Below are 21,971 nucleotides of genomic sequence, written 5' to 3'. Positions count from 1 at the left end.
AAGCCCTATTTCTTTTAAAGTGAAATTGCAAAAGAGGAAATTGAGCATTCTGTCACTCTGTGGCCAAGTGACTGAAAAAAGCAATAGACATCTTGAATGTTGTGGCTTACCCTATAATTAGACAAATAGAAGATGGACCTTTAATTGGCAGAGGTGAAGTTATATTCATCATGTAAGTTAGTGTATATCTTACAAAATGTACATACATGGCTTTCTCTTCTTGGTAATTTTGGGAAAAGCCATGTCATACCATATTTAAGATACCATGAAGAACTAGTTTTATCCACCCTTTCTTTCACTGTCTCTGCTTCTTCTTCCTTTCATTTTGTCTGATTGCTGAAGTGTCAGCATTAATAAGTCTTCTCTTCAGTTTGCATAGTTGTCCTGTTGTCCAGTATCCAGGAAGTAGCACAAAGCATGATTTTGCCAAGTCACGATATCCTCACATTGTGTGAGTGGAAGAGTTTCCTGGGGAGAAGGATAAGCAAAATTGCATTACTAGATCTCCAAAACTTTAAGCTTAGCAACAGCTTTGTCCCAGAGAAAATTATTCAGCTTGAGCTTCCCTAATGAATAATGCAGGGGGACTTGAAGTACCAGACAATCTTCTTGCCATTTATGGATGCTAAGTTACCCAAGACAAAAAACAAGATGCTAGTTTTGTAAACAGCTATTCTTTGGTAAACATTTTGTAATGCCTCCTTTTTCCATCCATAAGCAAAGAAATCTTCATTGTGCCTGTAAAAATAAAACAACCTTAGCAGAGAAAGTCTGTGTTAACCTCCTTCACAGAAAGAGCCAGAACAACTTTGAGATGTGCTTTGAATTGGGAAACAAAAAAAAGAGATTCTTGGATTTGGTCTCCAGGGCACTATTTTGCCAGCATCCAAAATCATTGTATACCCTACTTAGACAGTTTTGCTGATTAAATGGAGATAATGTAAGGAGAGACCATCAAATCATAACATGAGGTCTGCTGGGATTAATCAGACACTTTATATAAGGTCTTCCTCTAAATAGGATGAGATTTTCTTTCTGGGAGATGTCTTATGAGGAGCTGTGTCTTGAAACTGTAAGACTTTACTTGCTGTTGTTGCTTTCAGTCTGTGTGGAAACTGGGCATAGGCCAGTCTGCCTATGGGTAGAGTGTGTCATTGATAAAGACATATTCACCCTTGCCTCAGAAAAACAAGGTCATGTCAAGATCATCTCAGAAAGAGATGACATCATATAGACCATGTTTTTCTGACCCAGACCTCTGTTTAACTGGAGTGTATTTCTAAGCGTGGGGTAGAGCACACTGCAGGGGTGTTCCATGGCTTAGCATTCACTGTTCCTAATCCTGAATCAAAAGCTTACTTTAAACAGCCCTCACACTAAAATTTCATGCATCACTTGCACAGTGTTGGCGGAGCTACACTAGTTTTTAGGGAACTGATGCCAGCATTCCTCTCTAGAAACATCCTGAGCCATAAGTTAACTAACAAGTTCATATTGTTGCCTGTTCTAATAACCACGATTTCTTTTCTCCACTGATTTTGGCTGTGCCACCAAATTACTGGAATGTGCTGACAGGACGTCCAGTACACTGCAAGTGAAACATTCAATGCAGTGTAAGAACTGGTCTCATGAGATGTCAGAGCAGCTGTTACACCCCAGCACTCTTTCAGTTTATAAGAAAACTTACGTCTGGCAGGGCATTCTGAACACATTCAGAACACGCGCAAAGCACTTTGAAAGCTGTTGGCGCTGGGCAACGTGGCACACGTGCTTGACTGATCTTTGTTGCTTTAAAACTTGTGACTTCAGTGGATGGGGTTAATCCTGATCTACAGCTTGATTCTGTACTCATATTTTTTTGCTTGCATATTTGTTTTCTTACAAGCTGGTCATTCAAGTCAGAGGAGAATAAGGCCTGATAACATCCTTGATAGGCATTTCTGAAAGAGACTGATCCTCTGATGGGAGATTTTCTAGGCATGAAGACGATTTTCAACTTTGCCACCTACATTAAAGTTCATCTCAGGATTTTGGAGGTTCTCAGGTTTCTCTCAGATGACCGAATTCTTTGAGTTAGCTTGTAGGTTATTCTGTATTACTATCATAGCTAGAAAAACCTAGCTTAAACTCATTTACATCACAATTAATCCAAAGAGACTTTGAAGAACTAGGAACTGGAGTTTTTTATTTATTTTAAAGAATATATAGAAAGCTCTGGGAATGGATTTTCTTAATTTTTCCATTCCTTTTGACAAATGTAAAACTTCCTGAAAGCAATCTATTAAGAATTTCAAATTTCAATACTGCTTTTCTGGACACACCTTAAAGGAAACTTGTTCCTCATTGAACACATCTTTTCCCATGAATATAGACTCCTCAAACTACATAATTACAAAAGTCACACAACAAAACCAACTAAATGGGACCGAAAAATTTTGAGTCACTTTATCTTTAGACTACTTCTTTAAAGTAGAAGACTTCGTTAAAGTGTCTGTCTGATATCTGACATTAGACAGCTTATAAAAAAAAATTATTGGAACTGTCTTAGGAAAGAAAATTCAGTGGAGTTATTTGAACTTGCTGGAAATAAGGTTTGAATATCTGATGTTACATTTTTCATGGCCAGGTTGATTTTTTAATAGCATATTGATAGTTTGAGTTTAGAAACTCTAGATATGTGAGTCTTTGAGTATTGGGGCTATAACTTCAAGGGTTACCCCAGGAAATATCATGGGTCTACGATATACAGTCTAGCAGCAGATGATGTGGGAGAAGTGTGTGCTCAGTGATCACTGAATCAAGAACTTAAAAGGAATCAAAAATTTACTGTCTGTGCCTGTGCCCAAGATGTCCAGGAAGCTCAGCTTTAAAGACAAGGTTAGCAATATCATGTCCTTTTAAGCCTGAAAAAAAATACAGCATACTGGCTGTCTGTACATGGTGGATCAAACACAAATCAGAATAATTTAATATTGAAAAGGAAAAAATTAATTTCCGATTACTATACTTATGTGCAAGGAGATATTTCAAGGAGCATGTGTCCTTCTCATTATTGTTGTTGCAAATTGTTCCTTTTGTTCATCAACAATTGTTCAATTGTTCATCCAGTGAGTCCCACAAAACTCCTCATGTTCTGAAGCGATATCATCAACAAGTTTCAATCAGCTGAGCTGTCCAAACAGAAGAGTATACTCATGTCCTCAACAGTGAATTAACACAGAATTAAAGAATAGTTCCACCACAATAAATGAATCAAAATCATGCTTCAATATATAGAGTAACTTGTCTTCCACATCAGAGATGTGGTGATGTTGGTTAACCCTCAGGAGCAACTCAGCCCAACACAACCGCTTACTCAGTACCCCAAAGTGGGATGGGAGAGAGGATCAGAAGATTAAAAGCAAGAAAATCCATGGGTCAAGATAAAGACAATTTAATAGATAAAGAAAAACCTGAATATGAAAGCAAAATAAGGAACTCATTCACTACTTCCCATGGACAGGCCGGTGTTAAGCCATCTCCAGGAAAACAGGACTCCGTCATACATAATGGATACTTGGGAAGACAAATTCCATCACTCCGTCACACATTTACACCCTCCTTCTCCTTCTCTCTCCAGGTTTATATACTGAGGTGCCATATGGTCTGAAATATCCCTGTTACCAGTTGGGATCAGCTGTCCTGGCTGTCCACTCTCAACTCCTTAAGTACCCAGAGTCTTCTTGCTGGTGGGGTGGAATGAGAGGTAGAAAAAGCCGTGGATCTGTGTAAGCACTGCTCAGCAATAAGTAAGACATCCCTTTATCATCAGCACTGTCTCCAACACAAATCCAAAACACTGCCCCATACCAGCTACTACAAAGAAAAAAACTATCCCAGCCAAAAAGCAGTACAGGTGAACAATGAACATTCCTGGCTATTGAACTGCTGCATCACTAAGAGCTATGCTGGAAGTGCTGAGAAGCGGAAAATCACTCCCTCTGAAAGTATTATGTTGAATAAAAATATTTGATTATCATTCCTTTGCTCATACATGGGGATTTGGAAAATATGCTTACATGTGTAGCAAATTAGACATCAATCAAATTTAGTCACTTCAGCTTTTGGAGGACTATCAATTCATCTCTGAAGAGCCAAATGTAAGAAATTATAAGGTAAGGGTTTCTGTAGAAGATTTTTGTTAGAGTCTTGGACTCTTAACCTCTTCAGGAGTATTCTGATCTAGTTCTTTGCTCTGAAACAATGTATATAGAAAAGATAATCAGAAATATCAGATAAGTTGAAAAAATCCACATCATTCCTTTCCTCCATTTACAAAGTTGACATCTATTCAAAATGGTCAAGTTATCCTGTTTATAATATTTACTTTCCTGTATTTATATACTGGTGTCTGTATTAGTTATACTTGTTATTCATGTATTCAGTTTAGATTTGTAATTTGTACATTTTTTAGAACAAGCGTGGCAGTCAGTGCCATGGTCTAGCAACCACAGCGGTAGTGGATCAAGGGTTGGACTTGATGATCTCAGAGGTCCCTTCCAACCCAGCTGATTCTATGATTCTATGGTTTACACTGGAGAAAAAGGATATGCGAGAAGTGAACTGTCTACATAATATATGTAATAAATGTAGTGCTGTTCCTTCAAAACGGGCTGAAGGTGCTGTGCAAGATAATCAACTGTGCCAGAACCAGTTTAGCCTGCATTGTCTCACTAACCTCAGTGAACAAAGACAACTCTGAACAGCACATAAAAGAGGAAATTATACTAAAAGCTCACCAAGTCCTATTAATAAGTTCAATAGGTTCAATAAGAGAAAAAGTGATTCCTCTAGTAAATAACTTTCCATATCCAAGATTTTTACTCTTTTGCAAAACTGACAGCAGCTGTGTCAATTATTAATATCTAATATATTCTAGTTTGTAATATGCCATGCAGTGTCATGCAGAAGTATCACAATTTACACACAGAGGACTTCAATCACATGTGCTTCCATTCAAACCTGTTGCCTTGGCAAATACTTCTGATTTATGCTATATAAGAAAGGGTCTCAGATAAATGAAAAAATCAATACTGTTCACACACCACTAAAACAAATCTGTTTTCTGAAGGGGTAAAATACTATCACCTTACACTATACAGTAAAATACTATTAGTGAAAGTATGAAAAAACTCACATAAGCAAAGATTTGGATGACTGAAAGAGCAAAGAGCTAAGTAGGCCCTTTGGACACAACTCTATTTTTTAGCATATTGGTTGCAGTTAAATAGATTGTGGTGGGTAATAGATTTCATTTTCAGTCTTTGTCAGTTAGATGTCTCCAGTGTCATTCAAATTTTGACCACTTTCCTACAGAATGAAGGTCCACAAGAAATGTACGGTGCTCAGCATTGTTGGTGTTCTTTTCCCATTATCTCTGCTAAATGGATAATTTCATTTAATTTCTGAGAGCATCAGGCCACAGGTAAGAGATATTTTTTATGTCCTCTGATACCTACAAAACAAGGACCTCATGGTTCCTGTACCAGGTTATCACAACATTAGGCCTGCCCTTCTATCTTTCTGGTTAGTGATATTATCCAAAGCTAGTTAACAAGCTTCCAGTGAATGAGTTTTGAAGTAGGTCTAATTTTTCTAAAGCCTCAAGCTCTATTTTTCTACTCTCAGAAGAAAAGACATCTTGTGGTCTTTGCAGTTTCTAGAAATCACCTTGAGTTTTAGACAATTTTTAATTTTTGGCATTAGCTCTGTAAATGAAACTGGTTCCCAGAAATATAAAATCCAGACAGCTCAATTTAGTCTCAGTGATATTGTCCAAAAAAATAAACAAATTGACATGAAAAACCTTCTGGGGATACAGCTTGATTTTAGCACATCTGTTCAGCTTTTCAGAGCAGGCACATCCCCTGGTATCTCTTAGATTTTATTAGATTCTGCAGATGTCGAACACCCCATCTGCACTCCTTGCTGAGAGTGAGAAAAGTTAAATAGTGACTGAGGTAAATGACGCCGTCTCAGTGTCTCACATGGGAAGCACTGCTGATGAGTCCCAGTGGGGCTTGTAGGGGTCGCCACTTGGCATCCTGAACTCCTGTGCCTAGTAATGGTGAGGAAAAGTACCGGGGTGATCAGGCTCAACAGTTCACTTTACACTGCTTGACCACATCTAGTGCACCACGCTGAGCTACTGCTGCCCATTGGCAGGGCCAAGCAAGGCTCTTCTGCTGGGAACTTGTTGGAGCTTGACTCATGCCTTGGCCTTGTCTGTGCAACACATTTGTGTTTCAGAGACTCCAGGGAATGCCCACACCCACTAAGACAAACACCAGCAGGCTTCCTTCCCAGACTTCCTTGTGACTTTTCCCTGTACGTTTTGCTAGTTTGCATGCTAGCTCTTCTTGCCTAACGATTTTGCTTATAGAAACTGTTCTCATTTCGTCTGAGGTCACCTACACTAAAATGTGCCTGAATGGACATGATTCAGTGGAACAGGCTTCCAAGTGACAGTTATTTTGCAATTAATGCTCAAAGGACAGTGATTTAGGAAAATGTATAGTTTGCGTTTGACCCCTCTGCTCATTAAAAAACCAAAAGACACAACAATATGCTTGCATGTAAAAGCAGTCCCAGGAGCATGATGAATACAATGTTGGGAAACAACATGCTGTTTCCTTCATTTACTTGTAGCATTTGAACCATGAAGGAAACCCCGAGTTTAATAAGAGAACTAGCAATAATTCATATAAAAATAAAAAAAAAAATCAATTTGGTGTGAGTAGATAACATGACAGAGCCAGTAGACATCGATGGGGTTGCTGGAATTGTGTCCTGCCAGAGAATAAATCTATGCTATCACTTTTATGCAGTTCCCACTTTGTTCGAGGTCAGCAGGCAAGAGGGGAATGTACAGATCCTTCCACAGAAGAAGTAGGATGTAGGCAAAAGGAGGGTCTCCCAGGTCACTGGTTTCTCAGTGTCCACCGACAGGCAGCATAGATGTGTGTTCAAAATACTGCCTTCCAGCGCATTCTCAGCAGGTTACATGCTTGGGCCTTTGATGTCCTGAGCCTGACATCAACCCCTCGAAACAATCATCTCACAGTGGGACCATCACTTCTGTTGCCACAATTTTGTCAGACCTCAGCCATTCTTCGTCTGAGCTCAGAGCCCATCCTTCCACATCAGGCATCCCCTGGGCAATCTTCTACCATTTCTTTTCTGGTTGCCAAGTTAAGCATTGCCTTTGTTCCCTCCATCCACATCTCATTTCTCATCCCAGACTCCTTTTTGAACCAATTGTAAGCACTGGACTTGCCTCAGGCTGTTATAATTTTTTTTTTTCTAACAACACTTCAATGATTTCCAAAACTAAATTATTGGGGGAGAGACAGTTTGTTCCAGTTCTTGACATCTTCACTTTGTCACACTCTAACTGCTCCATGGTTTGAAGGTGTAACTTGTAAATCCTAGTCGGTGGCATGATCCTTCTGACTGGGGACATATAATTCCTGTGTTTGCAAAAGTCTGCCTAAACTCATTCAAATCTCTCATGAATCCTCCTGCTGACCCCACCTGGGAAAAAAAGATGGTATTAGCCCAGAAAAACTAAAAATTGAGCATGCTCTTGTTCACAGAGGGTTGTTAGCTCCCATGATGCAAAGTGGGAACAGGATTCCAGCCTCTCTTGGGTTTGCAGTGATTTTCTTCTGGCATCCAGCTTGAATCTAGGAGAGAGCTGGTTTATTTGAAGAACTAGGGTGAGGGAAATGAGTAGATGAGCACGCATAATCACAGTAGGACTGGATAAAGCAAGAACTAGAAGATATAGAGGAGAGCAGGTCTTGGAGTGGGGATGTGTGAATCAGTCAAAACAGGTTTTGGATGAAGAACTATGACAGAAGAAGAGGTTGGGACCAGAAAATTAAGACATTAGAAGACAGAAGAAAACTATATTGAGTTTGCATGGCAAGGTTTTGGTAGTTGGGAGTCTGTAGGGGTTACTTCTGAGAAAGGTCACCAAAAGCTTCTTCAATGTCAAACAGAGTCAGTTCTAGGCAGACCAAAGCTAAGCCCATCAGCAGGGTTGATAACACCTCCATGATATCATATTTAAGAAAGGGTAAAAAAAAGATGTGCAGCCCTAGCCAGGAGAGGAGAGTGATGACATATGAGTAACAGCGTTGCAGACACCAAGGTCAATGAAGAAGGAGGGACAGGAAGTGCTCGAGATACCAGAGCATATTCCCCTGTAGCCTGCAGTGAAGACCATGGTGAGGCAGGCTGTGCCCCTGCAGCCCATAGAGACCCACAGTGGGGCCGATATTCACCTTGTAGCCCACGGAGGATCCTCCAATGAAGCAGGAGAATGTGCCCTGAAGGAAGCTGCAGCCTGTGGAGAGCCCATGCTGGAGCAGAATCCTGGAAGGACCTGTGGCCCATGGAGAGGAGCCCACACTGGAGCAGGTTTTCCCCAAACTGAAGATAGACTGTGATAAAGAAGATGCAACAAAGTGTTATGAGTTGGCTGCAACACCTAATCCCTATCCCTCTGCACTACTTGGAGGAGGAGGTAGAAGATTTGGAAATAAGATGAGCCTGGGAAGAAGGGTGGGGTGAGGGGAAGGTATTTTTAGATTAGTTCCTCTTTTCAATTATCTTATTTTATCTATAAATAAAATTAATTTCCCCAAGTCGAGTTGGTTTTGCCCATTATGGTAATTGCTGAGTCATCTCCCTATCCTTCCGTTGACTCACAAGTTTTTTGTCATGTTTTCTCCCCCCGTCCAGCTGAGGAGGTGAGTGACACAGCGACTTGGCGGGCATGTGGCAACCAGCTAAGGTCAACTCACTACAAAGACTAACAATGTATTAGAAATCTGGGAACATTTTCAAATAATGATGAGCATAAAGGAGGAATCCACATGAAAATCTGGTAAGTGTGCTCTTAATCAGATTTTGAAAAAACTAACAATGCATTAACTAATGAGAATAGAATAAAAGCATGGTAGTGAGAATAAATAAACAAGTATAAGCACTGACTGAGCCAAAGCTGCTCTGAATAATTAGTGTCATCACACATCTAGGGATGACCCAAAAACCACACAAAACATGTTGATAATTCATAGAATCATAGGTTCATTAAGGTCAGAAAAGACCTCCAAGATTATTGTGTCCAACCTTTGAATGAACACCACCATGTCAACTAAACCACAGCACTAAGTGCCACATCCAGTCATTTTTCAAACAGTTCCAAGGTTGTTGACTCCACTTCCCTGGGCAGGCCATTCCAATGCTTAACCACCGTTTTCAGTGAAGAAATTCTTCCTGGTGTTCAACCTAAACTTTAACTCTTGTTGTATTTATATTGTATTTATATTGTATTTATATTATTACTAAGAGTTTACTTGAAGAAATATGTGTATATACATGGATGTAGTAGCTGCAAAGAGGAGTAAGAATAAATGAAAAGATGGGTTATAAAGTAATATTGGCTCAACTGTCTTAATTGCACAATTACATCCCAGATGAACATCAGGCTATCAGCTTTTGCTGTCTCTACAGTGGGGCAAGGTTACTTGTGATTCACTAATAGGAGAATCCTAACACCCATTAAAAAGTTTACACTGGTATGGTCTGTTGTTGAAAAGAAAACAAAATCTGCATAGAAGCTTAATGTCCTCATAGAATCACAGAATGGGTCAGGTTGGAAGGGATCACAGCCCTTCCATCTGTCCAGCCCTGTTCAAGCAGGGTCATGCTAGTGTACATGGCACAGGATTATATTCAAACAGTTCTTCAGTCTCCAGGGAGGGAAACTCCACAGTCTCTCTGGGTAATGTGTTCCAGGGCACTGTCACTCACACAGTAAAGTTCTTCCTTATATTCAGGTGGAACTTCCTGTGCATCAGTTTCTCACCCCCTCTCCTTTCCCTATCCTAACGGTATTTTTTTAATACGTAATCTCATATTTGATTACAACATTAGAAATTAGCTTTCTAAACATCTATAGAAAGCAATGTTCTTCCCTGATAGTACATATCATCAAAGGAGTTAGACAAAAAGTGAAATTAATTTAAATAATAGGCATTATGCATCCAGAATATCTTTGATACTATTCTACCTCATTTCCCAAATCCTCTCCTCTCCTCTCCGAACCTCTCCGAACCTCTCCGAACCTCTCCGAACCTCTCCTGTCCGAACCTCTCCGAACCTCTCCTCTCCTCTCCTGTCCGAACCTCTCCGAACCTCTCCTCTCCGAACCTCTCCGAACCTCTCCTTCATTATTTGGTCCCCAGAAATCTGCCAAAAGTTCAAATGTCTAGAAATGGATCTTACATCACCTGAGCCTTGCATAACTCTGGTACTTTTCATTAGCAGTCTCCACAAAGGGACACATTCTGCCAGGGATTAGAAACATTTGTCTGATACAGCTGTGTAATAAGAGAGATTACGTGTGTTTTATCTTCTCCCTTGGACAAATTTCACCAAATGAGGAAACCAGCCACATCAATTCCAGTAATTCGGAGAAACTACATGAAAACACCTTTGCCACAGGCTGCTCTGCTCTGACTTGTCCCAAGAAATGGACACTGTGCTTTAAGCAGTTGATTAGTCAGCAGCTAGACAGTATACTGCTGACAAGCTAGCTGATTAGTTATTAACAATTATTCCATGAGTTTTTATTTTACACATGCCACATTACACCATCTTTACTAATCCTTCTGTTTATCCCCTGGCAATTCAAAATAAGTTGAATCCATGAGAATTATGTCTTAAGAGCTATGATACGCAGGTATTGCAGACACAGCAGGTTTTTTGTTTGGTTTAGAAATTACTCAGAAGAGCTCTCGCTCAACAGCAGGTTCCACATGTCTAAAGAAATAACATAGTTCACGTGGCATTTGTAGCTGCTATTGTGGTGCCATTGCTGATTTCTTTTTCCTAAAATGTATAATTCATTGTACTAATGATATGTATTAACTATGAGGCATAACTTGTGTTTCTAGTTTAGGGTAGCTTTATCTAAGATCTTTAGATCCAAACAGTTTCAACCAAAGAGTGTCCCAATCAAGTGGTGCCAAGATTTACAAAACAGTGGTTCTGGGTCTGCACTCTTTCCTGGTGTAGCAAGCACTGGGTCATATAGGACTGCTTGATGACTTTGCATGCTGTGGTCATATCACTGCTCCTCAGTTTCCCTGCCAAGAAAAAATAAAATAGAGAGAGTGGTACTTTGTTGGGAAGGTGTGGTGATGTCCATAGATGAGCGCTACATGCATGTATGAGCACTACAAGTTAAAGTCCAGGTCTGTAGGGTAGAAGTCTGCACATGAGGCAATTGTTTGGGGTCTCTTTGTGGTCAATGAAAAGAAATAGGAAACTGCGGGGGATGATTCTCTAAAATAGTAACTTTAAATAGGGCAAATGAATCCCACCTTGGAAGTGACTGTCTGCAATGACTATAAAAGGAGTCAAGGAAACTATCTCTCAAGAAAATGTCAACACTACAAACAGGTGAAGTTCATTAAAACTACTCCATCTGAAGGTCTTTGCTGGTCACAGCAGGGACCTTAAGATCCTGGTATTAGCCTCCAGCCTTTTGCTGCTCAATGAGCCTTCAGACTGAGAGGACTCTTCAACTCCTGCAAAAGTGCAACCAAGAGAGTGAAAGAAACTTGCAAACTGCTGTCAGTCTGCTCTGTACAAAGATGGTGAGAGAAAACCTCTATCATAACATTATTATGGATCTCTAAGGTCCAGAGTCTGGCTGTCTGGCTAAAAAAATGTACTCTACCATGACAAAGACAAATACATGCCATGCTTATTGCAAAAGTCCCTAGGGAAACATGTTTTGGTCACAGCTCCACTGTACTAAGTGCTGTGCTATCAAGCTAGAGACAGTCTGTACCACAAACAGCCTCACAAACAGCTTCACAGGCAAGACAATCAAAGTATTGTGGTCCACCCCTTAAAGATGGGCAATTGAGGCAGAGATTAAAATGTGATTTGCCCAAATTATATAGGAAGTCTGTGGTAGGGCCCTGATTCTCCTAAAGCATTGTATGTAGCCACATGCTTGCAGCAATATTGCTAGTTTTGGGACAGAATTACTCATTTCTATCAGGGCTGTGCTTATAGCTGCTGTGTAATTTGCTTTTCTGTGGCTTAATCTCTTGTAAGTGTTTTGCAATCCAGTGCATGACTGTACAGTATCAAACCATATCATTGGGTCAATACTCACCTCTTTGGTGAAGAGGGGATGGAAGAAATCCCTTGAGTGTCTTTCAAGAAGTTTCCTTAGCCAGGCAACATGGAGACAATCAATGCCGTAATAATGATACCTTGAAAGCTAGCAGGTTGCTTGGCTATTCTCAGCAGCAAGCTAAAAGCTTAAGGTTGTACATATGTAGGACCAAGCATTAGCTGCTGCTGGAAAAAGGTATTCAGATTCCAAGCACAGAAAATTTACACAGGTTTTATTTGCAAACTCCTGAAGTTTCCAAAATGGTGGGTTTGGATTTACAATTAAAATCCAAGGTCATAAACAATAATTGTCGGTCTCTGATGAAAAACAGATGAGAAACACTTTTCAACAGAGATGGAATTTTTCCCTCTGTAATACAAAAGAGGGAAACATCAGAGTTGTCAAATACAAATGAACAAAAGTTCAAGAGTAAATTGTGGCTTTTTGAGAAGTGCTTAGTAAAGGCATGATTCAATATTATTATGCTATGATGATCACATACAGCCACTGAAAAAAACCCAAAAATTTATCTCTGCTTCCATTACAGAGGATTAACCTTAGCCTTTGGATAGAAACTACATTTGCCAGATCCCTGGCCTTCATGCTTTTTAATTATGGTTAAAGGTCAGTGAAGGAATCAGCTGTTTTATCCTCATGAATAAGTGATTTCTAATGGCTGTCAGAATTCCCATTATTACGTATTATTCATTTTGCAACTTACAGTTTCCAGTTCTGAATAGTCTTCATACACCAAAGTCTTGTATTTGTCACCAGAACTTACAGGGAAAGTGTTGTTTCAGGACAGATTTATACTGTGACAATATCATAGTTTTCTGCATCTCCCTTTCACTTTTCATAAAACATATTTTTAAATATGTTTTTAAAAATATAAAATAGATGTCTTCTCTTTCGCACAAATAATGGATTCATATCCAGGTATCAGGATCTAATGTTATGAATAGCAAGAATTTGATTTGAAATCTGGGAGATAATATCAAGCAACAAATAGCAAAGTCAACATATTTTCGATTTCTCACAACAGAAAAGAAGAGGAAGGAACTAAAAAGGTAGTGATTTAAGGCTGACAAAAGGCATCAATTGTATATAATCTCTTTTATACACAGCTAATTTCTATAACTCGGTATCATGAGGTTTATCTGAGGGAAAGAACTTAGAAGAATTAAGATAAGAGATGGATTTTTATTTGGAAAATGAGAATTTCAGCAGTTAGAAAACACTACAATAATTCAAAATTGAAACAAAAGGTAGTGATTCCACCAAGAGACCTACATTTCATTTCCTGCTTGAGAGGAAACTTTCAGCAGGTTATCTCCTAACTGCTTTTGGGAATTCGATTAAGTCTGTATTAGACACCAGCCTGCTCATCTGATCTAGTGCTGGAATAAGACCTAGATGGGAATGTTCCGATGAATTAAAACCTTATCCAAAAGTGATGATGTATTCAGCTGCATTGCTTTGTTTGGAAGAGCTTCTGTTGGAAAACAGCTATTGAATCCCGGCAGTGGGTCTGGAGAACCCCTACCTGAATGCCAGAGCATGACAATGCCTTATCTGTGTTCAGTGGCAGGCCAGCAATGACAACCTTAAGTAAAAGTTGTCATAAGTAGCTATATTTGAAAATTTTTAAATAAAATATATGCATCTCCAAAACAAAACACTGTTTTTCCAAAACTTAAAGTTTTAGTGGAATTTGGAACTATATGCTCTGAATTTTTCTTGGGGTTTTGGTTTTGGTTTTGTTTGGTTTTCTTCTGTGACTTTTATCAGCACTGTGGTAAAACTTTTGACTGGACTGCAGAGTAAAAAATGTGCCAGGAGCAGAGGAGATTTTATGCTTTTAGCTTGCACTCTGTCTAGTCTCAGCTTACTGGGCCCATGAATTCCTAATAACTTCTCAATCTACATTCATCTGTCCATCAGATAAATCCCTCAATTAATAAGGAATCAATGGAGATGTCATGTGTATTCTGCCACAAAAATATTTAACAGTTTCTCCTCTGATTATTAAATTCATTTTACCCTTCCCAAAGAGGGTAAAATTACTTCAGGGAAACTTCATGCAGCTTCTATATATGGATTTAAAAAATAATTCTTTTCTGCTGCCAGGGCCAGTGGCAGCTGCTAGTCTGAACTCTCTTTGTGATCAGCCATGGGTACCTTTGATCTTCTAAGCTCTGGGAGCAAAAATCCAGATTTTCCCTATGACTGCTTTATTCTTCTTCTCACAGCAAATCTCTCCAAGGATGGCTTCTTGCCCTGCCCCATGGCATGCTCTTTGAAGATACAGTGTTCCACACCCCTTTCCCCAGTCATTCCCCTTTGACAGAGACCTCCACCTCACAAAAGCTGATTCCCTTGTACTTGCAGACTACTGAAGGTAATGCCCTGGAAAGACAAGGTTGCAGGCTTTCTAATTACCAAAACTTTGCCCCTGGGAAGTCAGCCTACAGCATTCGTGAACAGGTATTTTAGACAAGCATTTTCATGCCTTTCTCCTGCCCTCCCTTCCCCTATGACAACAAGAAGCATCCACAGAGTTACCTCACTGTCTTTTTTTTCAGATCCTAAAAAGCTAAATCCTTTGCAACTGCAGACAGTCAAGTATTTCACATTTAATGCAGAGTCCAGAGAGCTCCACACTACACGATCCCATAGATCAGAAACCACCAAAAAAGGCCAAAATAAAACAAAACAGCAACAAAACATAAACAAACAAACAAACCTGCACACAGAAACCTTTGGAACATTATTAGAAGCATTCATACAAGACTGCCAAAAACTAGCCTGTTCCAAAGGAAAGGACCAGGCAAATGAGGAGGAAATGCAGTATCTGAGGTCCCTGCCATAGGCAGGGGGTTTGTTGGGTGAAAATAGAACAGAGGAAGGTAATCAAAATCCAAATCCTGACCCATTAGTGTTTTAAGAGATAATACAGCACAAATCCTGAAATATAATGACTGGATTTAGCCTTGAGGACATGGTTAAGGAACATAAACTAAAATTATCTTAAGTATCTCAAGGGCTTCCCATTGATCAGTGACATATGAAAAGAAAGTAAAACTCATCTTTCCCAGAAGCCATATTTTGCATTGAAGCAGGGAAAAGAGAACGTTCTTGCCTACCTGGCAGAGGCTCTGAAGCACAGAGCTAATTAAGGACAATGCAAATGGAGTGCAAACAGACAGGATCATCAAACAGCAATCAAGTTTTCCTCCAAACCCTCTTGCAGATATCCGCAAGTTGAAGAGCCAGTTTCACGTGCCAAGTTGTAGATCTTAACTCTGGGATCCTCCCTATCCTTCTGTAAATGCCTCGTGTTCCATCTTGAAACAATTGCATTTCTTTCCTCTCACTTCTCATGCTGGAAGGCCATTTTTGCACTTCCAAGAGATACAAATCTTCTTCTGGCTATCTTTGTTTAGGAGGAAATTGTGTGTGCTTTGTTTTGAACTATCCTTATATTTCAATAGCTCTTCTTTTTCCTTGATATTTACCCATCTCCAAAATGTATCTTTGAATACTACACTCAGCTATGACTTTGATAGGTAAAATAAGCCTAGTTCTTTTCACTTTCCCCTCACAAGACAGGTTTCCTTATATCTGTTTTGACTAGTGACCAACCTGATCACTAATTACCTTGTATTCTCCTCTGTTTTCAACTGTCTGATGCATGATCTTCCGTTCAGACTGTAAGTTTCTTAGGTCACAAAATATTTTTCTATTTGTCTCTATGAACCTCACAGTATGCTCTAAACTGTGACTGAAGTTCTTAGGTAGTTAATTGCATCAATACAAATTTTCGCAGAAAATGTGTCTGAAATCCCACTAGAAAATTAATAATGGCATTGCAAAGCTAATTTTCTTGAGTTTCCAAAAGTGTCAATTCTTATTCCATTTGAGGAATAGGGAATGCTTTACCCAGAATTTTCAGAATTTTCCCTTTTAACCAACAATTGTTTGGGGTTTTTTTCCCCAACAAAATGCCTGGAAATTCACCAGGTTCTTACTTTCTACTATTTTCCAAATGCCCTGACATGCTTGGTTTCTTAAAGGAAAGAAGATGAGTCATGCAGATGAAAGAATACAAGACAGGGAGGTGGTTGAGAGCAGTAGAGAAAATATCAGATAAAATACAATACATTTATTTTATTACACTGAGCTAGTCATTTGGGAGAGGTACAGGAAATGGAACAGGGAATGACCCGACATAACGTCTATACATTTCATTCCTCTTCCCAGGAAGTGAGTGATATTCATCATTCTCAGCAGAGGAACCATATTGCACTGTTCCTAAGCTGTTTTCTCCCTCAGACTTTTGCCACATGTGTATTGGTTTGATCTCTGTTTGGCATAGCTCAGCTGACAGAAATTCCTAAACTTCAGACAGCTATACCAGCAAACTGTGTGTCTTCTTGTTTTAGGAAAGGATGTGTTTCTATGGCAGAACAATGGTAGGTTAACTGCACCTACATGAGGAATGCTTTACCTATCCATCAGCTTATGAGTAAAGCACTTCAAGAATAAATTCAGCCTTAGCTACCTCACCCCTGGGGTAAGGTGTGTATTATCAAAATGAATATACAATTAAGGAAGTGATAAGTATTGAAATTTATGTCTACATGCCTGATCTGGAGCTCATTAACACTGAATGATTTATATCACCTGGTAGTGCACAGAGCTCTTTAAGGGGATATGTTACATCAAACCCTATATTTGCATTTTCTTTTAAGCCTTTTCTCTGAGCAAGAATGGTGGAAAAACCCTGAAGTTTTAATGAGAAATCTTCCCTGGTTTTACTTGGTTGCAAGAGAGAATAGTTAGAATTTGGAGGCATTTGCACATACAAAAATCTCATGCCTTATGATGTGCTTTTCCTTGCTTTGTCCAGAAAAAAGTGAAGCAATTGCTGTAAGTGCTTTTTCATGTAACCTGCAAATAAATATCCTTTCCAAGTGCACTTAAACTTTGTCTTAGAACCCCTAAACACTTTGATGAAGAAAATTCCAAACAATAAACGTACATAAGAAAATGAAAATAAATATTTTGTTTCACTCAGTTTTATAAAACATCTATCCCTGAGCAAACTTTCTGTAGTTATGTGACAATTCAGTAACGACATGTTCCATGACTTATGGGGTGATAATTATATCCAAATACATCAAATAGTTCAAAGAGTGATTACAATGCAACTCATAATTCTTAGATCATAAGGATTCAATTTCAAAGCTGAAGGATTCCATTAATTATCCCATTGTTTATGGTCAGTAGAGTAACTAGATTTGCATCATTGTAGGATCTCTAATGCTTCAAAAGAAACTGGCTAAAAACTGTGCTGTGAGACTACTATTTCTTTCCCAACATGGCAGAACAACCCTTTATCTCAGTTCATTTTTGATTACATACAGGACGTGCTGCTTTGTGATAGATTCTTGCCCAAATAGAAGAAATAGAAAGATGAAAAAACTTCTACATTCTTACATAATTATAGTGTGTATAGTAGTACACATATAGTATTACCATAAAAGAGGGAAAAGACAAGACTGGGTTTGTGCTACTTATGAAGTGGTACTTTCCTCAAGCACTGAGATACTATGATTATCTTCATGAGTCTTTACTTGTGTTATTGGCATTTGCAAAGTCTTGTGCTCTTTGTTCCCACAGTGGTATTTGGCACAGGGATATAGTGTCCATTACAGAGTTCAAGCAAAGGGACAATTGAAAAGATAAGAAAGTATGATTTTGGTGACAGAATAAACAGATTTGAAATATTTGAAAGTTTAAATGAATCAGGTAAAAATGTGAAAAAATCAGACTCCTACATGATACAACTGTGTCTGCAAAAAAACCGTGGTAAAGTATGGTTACCATTGCAGCAAGAAATCTTTCTGCTAGTATAGACAATTCTCTTTGAGGATGCCAACAAAAGGACTCCTTAAGGCCTAAGAAATGTCCCCTCTAAGGATAGTTTTTGACATAGTTATTGTATTACAGCTTTTCCAACCAGCTCTTCTCAAGTATAAGGAAATCCCCAAACAGCTTCCTGTAGCCAAGCTATGTATGACAGGATGTCAGGGGATAGCAGGAAGCGAGCTTATAATCACCATCATAGTTTAAATATGGATGGAGAAGTCTCTCTCCCTGAGTATATACATATATGTTGCTAGACAGCTGAAATACCTGCAAAACAGTTTCCGAACCACCACAGCTACAGTAAAACCAGTACTTATTTTGAATTCCCTTTATATGGTGGAGTATAAACTAGTGGAAGACTAAACACTGAGGAACTGGTGCCATTTCTGTTATTCACAGGAGCCTATTTTTTGAGGACACAGACTTCAACTCTTGCTATTATACCTGATAGGAAAGATCTTGATGTAAGATTTCATCATAAAGATACTCATCCAGAATTAGAATCTCTTGATGATGAGACCAACCATTCCAGACTTCTTTAGTGAAAAACAAGAGTTTTTCAGAACAGCTCAGTTTTGAAAACTCAAAATATTGAAGTATTTTGATGTTCATCTGACTCTAAACCACTCCCCACCCCCCTAAGGTTTTGATACAAGCCATGAAGGAGTAGCTAAATGGAAAACTATTCAAAATATAGTATGCATGCAGCCTGAATTGCATAACAGTAATATTCTGAAAGTAAGGCTCCATCAGTGCAGAAATATGAAATAATCTCCCAGATTTTTGTTTAAAACCCTGAATTCAGTAAGAGTGAGCATGGGTGGGATATCAAAACGACACAAGACATTAAAAACATAAATCTGTGAAAGAGTAGTGAAGACAAGCTAGTGAAAGAAGTTGAAACTAAAAACAAAAAAAAACAAGAGAGAAAAAAGGTCTCATTTACACTAGCAGAAAGTGCAATTACCCATTTCAGGACTGAGGAAAAATGACCACTGTGCCCTTTTGTAGGAAGTATGAAACGAAACATGAAGTTGTGATATAATTCCACTATATCCATGCCTCCAGTGAACCTGACATGCAGCCTCCAAGGACTACTGAATTTAAAGCAGACAAAATTCAACAGAATAGTTTGACTTCTTTTACTTTGGCATTAATATGTCTTAGTAAACTGTTTTATGCATTTGTAGTGTTTTCAGGTATGTGTTTCAACTAGGAAAACCCTGCTGGAACCAGAAAAGGTCTTTGCTCTGCAGCAGAGAACCAGAAAACTTGTAGGCCTTAAGAAGGATAAACGCTTCCTGAGTCACAAAGGCCCTGCATAATTCCGATCTTCAATATAATGTTCTCTGCTGCTAGAAATCACTTTAGCAGTTTTAGTGGTCAATAAGCAGTAAACCTTAAATGGACGCAAATTCCTCTTTATCCATGTCCTAAATCTGATCTGATAGAAAAATCAGGAAGTAGTGGGCCTCAAGGGAGTTCCACACTTTAGCGTCCATACATCCTGCTAAATTACACAATGAGTTCAGTCTGGAAGGGTTCATTATCTACTCAAACATACAAAAAAAAAAAAAGAGCAAACTCCAAACCCCAAACCAACTCTACTAAATAGCATTTACATTCTGCATGAACTCTGTAAGTTCTTAAAATTCAGTTTTAATTCCATCTTCTCTTGCCTGCAGTTCTTGGGGTAGACAATGGAGCAATGTTTGGAAGTTGCATAGTAAAAAAGCTTTCAAAACCATTAAAGAGTTATCAGCTGAATTAAGATTTTCATGCTAATCTTTATTTTACCTGATTTTTCGGGATAAAGAAGAGGAAGGAGTTACATCACCTATGATTATATTTGCAGTTGTTGTAACTGTAAATTCCAGACATTGTAAAAATTGTGCTGAATTGGCTTTCTATGTAGACCTGATGATCTGCCTTAGGTCTCTGTGGATCTCCTCCTGGTGAACTGGTGGCTTTCATTTGGTTTGGAAGTGACCTAAGTTAAACTGAATGGAGGACATTTTAATTACCAGATCAAATGTCCACGCAGGCATGTAATATGGTTTGAGTTCATATATATAACTAGCTAATGTTAGTTTTTCCAAATGTCCCTTAGTAAAGGATATGTTCCGTAATTTCTAATTATCAAGAATTCTAGCAGAAGTTTAAGCAGTAAGAAGTATGCTATATGCAGTGGAAAAAAACCTTGAAAATCACAATGGCCAATAAAACATTCTGCAACACAGCATAGGGCTTAAACAGAACATCTGTATCTTTAATCAGTCTTTTCTGTTTCAAAAGAAAAAAATGTCACAGCTATGTTACTGCTCTATATGCAGTTGCATAGTTAGTTGGGTCACATAAAGATTAAAACATTATGGTATCAGGAGTCCTGCCTGAGACCAAAGATGCATCGTTATTTTCATGAACACACACACAGGGACACACATATGCAATGGAGGTGGAGCAAATCATGGTTTGGGGAACTTCTGATCATTCCTTATTGCATTTGTTTTCTCCTGTTCATCTCAAATCTGGTAAGAGTTTCATCAGTAAACAATCAAATCCATTTCCATGTTCATAGTTGAGACACAGATTTCTGTTTTGGCCAAATTCACTTCTGAAATAGCTTGCCAGGAAGAATTAGATCTTGAGTTTGATTCCTCTTAATGTTTTGCAGAACATTAGTTTTAGATTATATTTTTTTGTAAATACCATCTCTAGCTTAAAAATGAAATAGATTATGATTATGTTGTGACACTTGTTATTTAGGAACATTCAAGCACATTAATTCGTCAAAGAGTTGTTCACAATTTTTCACAAAATATGGACATTCACTGGAGAACACTTACCCAGAAGAATATAAAAAATGAAAGGAATTAATCTAAGATCAGAACTAAAAAAAAACAAACCAAATAAAACAAAACTCAACAAACAAACAAAACCAAAAAAATCCACCAAAACTATTTGTGTGTCAGTGCTGCAGATAATTTGCTGACTTCTTGGTTTTCATCAAGAAAAGCAAACATATGGGGAACATAACAAAATTGTACAGGAATATATGGTACTGCACTGAAATGGTAAAATAAGTGACATAGGAAAATCCATGATCCATTGGGTAGGAATATTTTAGGAATTTCAGTGCTCAGTAGCCAACTTTTCTAGCATGGTAGAATATTTTGGGTTACATAAATGACTGGAAATATTGGCAGCAGTTTTATAGTGGCCCAATCAAGCCCCTGAGAGGTACATTATCCTGATGATGTAGATCTTCTCCGTGCCACCAGGAAGGCAAAGAGAAATATAAATCAAAAGACTGTATCCTGAAAGTTTTATACCTAAAGTTTATTTGCTTCAAAAAAGAGTTAGAGGGATCAGGAAAATCTACTGCTCCACAGGGAGATTCCATATTTAATTAAACTTTCTATATAAATTTGATCCTATTTATAACCATAAAGTACAAATACAGAGGAATTCTTTTCTCATCCATCTGACACTGTTTATGTTTGCACGTACCTAACCTGAAAGAAAATGATAAATCCTTATTTATCTAGGTTGTGATAGGTTCAGTCTAGACCTTCCTGGAGACCAGCTTGTAACCAGGGAAGTACCTGTGTTCCCAGTATTCCATGCTATCCTTTATGTAAACAGAGGTATGAATGAGAAAGGAAGAGAAGCCTTCACTCTCTTCTCCTCCAGTGGGGTTCAGGAATAGTAGGTCCCTGCGCTGGTCTCGCTTACCTGGAAGCTGAGGCCTGTAGCGACTGCTGTTGCCTGCCACGCAGGAGGTGGAGAGATTTGG

This window comes from Manacus candei, unplaced genomic scaffold, assembly GCF_025592945.1.
Source record: "Manacus candei isolate 608988 ecotype Guabito, Panama unplaced genomic scaffold, ASM2559294v1 h1tg000034l, whole genome shotgun sequence".
In the NCBI taxonomy this organism is placed as follows: domain Eukaryota; kingdom Metazoa; phylum Chordata; class Aves; order Passeriformes; family Pipridae; genus Manacus; species Manacus candei.
This window is presented reverse-complemented; position numbering follows the sequence as displayed.